This window comes from Arachis stenosperma, chromosome 10 (genome assembly GCF_014773155.1).
Source record: "Arachis stenosperma cultivar V10309 chromosome 10, arast.V10309.gnm1.PFL2, whole genome shotgun sequence".
In the NCBI taxonomy this organism is placed as follows: Eukaryota; Viridiplantae; Streptophyta; class Magnoliopsida; order Fabales; family Fabaceae; genus Arachis; species Arachis stenosperma.
In genome coordinates, this window is record NC_080386.1 from 74,385,288 (window position 1) to 74,387,519 (window position 2,232).

General features: G+C 42.9%; 1 non-coding gene across 1 annotated transcript; it reads right to left on the reverse strand.

Moving 5' to 3' along the window:
- Nucleotides 1-447: 447 nt before the first annotated feature.
- On the reverse strand, nucleotides 448-555 carry LOC130958962 (small nucleolar RNA R71). The gene has a single exon (XR_009078060.1). It is a non-coding gene; the product is annotated as a small nucleolar RNA R71 (small nucleolar RNA).
- Between the last annotated feature and the right edge of the window lie 1,677 nt (nucleotides 556-2,232).

Consider the following 2,232-nt stretch of genomic DNA (forward strand, 5'->3'; position numbering starts at 1 on the left):
TCTGTTGAGGACCTGACCGAATTCTTCAAAGAAGAAGAACCCATGGCAGCCGAAAACAACAACAATGTCAACAATGCAAGGAAGGTGCTAGGTGACTTTACTGCACCTACTCCCGACTTCTATGGGAGAAGCATCTCTATCCCTGCCATTGGAGCAAACAACTTTGAGCTTAAGCCTCAATTAGTTTCTCTAATGCAACAGAATTGCAAGTTCCATGGACTTCCAATGGAAGATCCTCATCAGTTCTTAGCTGAATTCTTGCAAATCTGTGACACAGTCAAGACTAATGGGGTTAACCCTGAGGTCTACAGACTGATGCTATTCCCTTTTGCTGTAAGAGACAGAGCTAGAATATGGTTGGATTCTTAACCTAAAGAAAGCCTGGACTCTTGGGAAAAGCTAGTCAATGCCTTCTTGGCAAAGTTCTTTCCACCACAAAGATGGAGTAAGCTTAGAGTGGAAGTCCAAACCTTCAGACAGAAGGATGGAGAATCCCTCTATGAAGCTTGGGAAAGATACAAACAATTAATCAGAAGATGTCCTTCAGACATGCTTTCTGAATGGAGCATCATAGGTATTTTCTATGATGGTCTCTCTGAACTATCCAAGATGTCTTTGGATAGCTCTGCTGGAGGATCTCTTCATCTAAAGAAGACGCCTGCAGAAGCTCAAGAATTGATTGAAATGGTTGCAAATAACCAATTCATGTACACTTCTGAAAGAAATCCTGTGAACAATGGGACTAGTCAGAAGAAAGGAGTTCTTGAGATTGACACTCTGAATGCCATATTGGCTCAGAACAAGATATTGACACAACAAGTCAATTTGATTTCTCAAAGTCTGTCTGGAATGCAAAATGCACCAAGCAGTACTAAGGAAGCTTCATCTGAGGAAGAAGCCTATGATCCTGAGAACCCTTCAATGGAAGAGGTGAATTACCTAGGAAAACCCTATGGAAACACCTACAATTCTTCATGGAGAAATCACCCCAATTTCTCATGGAAGAATCAAGAGAGACCTCAACAAGGTTTCAATAACAATAATGGTGGAAGAAACAGGTTTAGCAATGGCAAGCCTTTTCCATCATCTTCTCAGCAACAGACAGAGAGTTCTAAGCAGAATACTTCTGACTTAGCAACAATGGTCTCTGATCTAATAAAGACCACTCAAAGTTTCATGAATGAAACAAGGTCCTCTATCAGAAATTTGGAAGGACAAGTGGGTCAGCTGAGCAAGAAAGTTACTGAACTCCCTCCTAGCACTCTCCCAAGTAATACAGAAGAAATTCCAAAAGGAGAGTGCAAAGCCATAGACATGGCCGAATACGGAGAGGAAAGAGAGGAGGAGGACGCCACTGAGGAAGACCTCAGTGGGCGTGTACCAATCTCCTCTGAGTTCCTCAATGAGGAACAATGGGAATCTGAGGCTCAAAATGAGACCATAGAGATTCCATTGGACTTACTTCTGCCATTCATGAGCTCTGATGAGTATTCTTCCTCTGAAGAGGATGAGTATGTCACTGAAAAGCAAGTTGCTAAATACCTTGGAGCAATCATGAAACTGAATGACAAGTTATTTGGAAATGAGACTTGGGAGGAAGAACCACCTTTGCTCACCAAAGAACTGGATGACTTGTCTAGGCAGAAACTGCCTCTAAAGAGGCAAGATCCTGGGAAGTTTTCTATACCTTGTACCATAGGCACCATGACCTTCAAGAAGGCCTTGTGTGACTTAGGGTCAAGTGTAAACCTCATGCCCCTCTCTGTAATGGAGAAATTAGGGATCCTTGAGGTGCAAGCTGCAAGAATCTCATTAGAGATGGCAGATAATTCAAGAAAACAAGCTCATGGACTTGTAGAGAATGTTTTGGTGAAGATTGAGGACCATTACATCCCTACTGACTTCATAGTCCTAGAGACTGGGAAGTGCATGGATGAATCCATCATCCTTGGCAGACCCTTCCTAGCCACAGCAAAGGCTGTGATTGATGTTGATAAAGGAGAGTTGATCATTCAAGTAAATGAAGAATCCTTGGTGTTTAAGGCCCAAGGACATCCCTCTATCATCATGGAGAGGAAGCATGAAGAGCTTCTCTCAAAACAGAGCCAAGCAGAGCCCCCACAGTCAAACTCTAAGTTTGGTGTTGGGAGGCCACAACCAAACTCTAAGTTTGGTGTTGAACCCCCACATTCAAACTCTAAGTTTGGTGTTGGGAGGTTCCAACACGGTTCT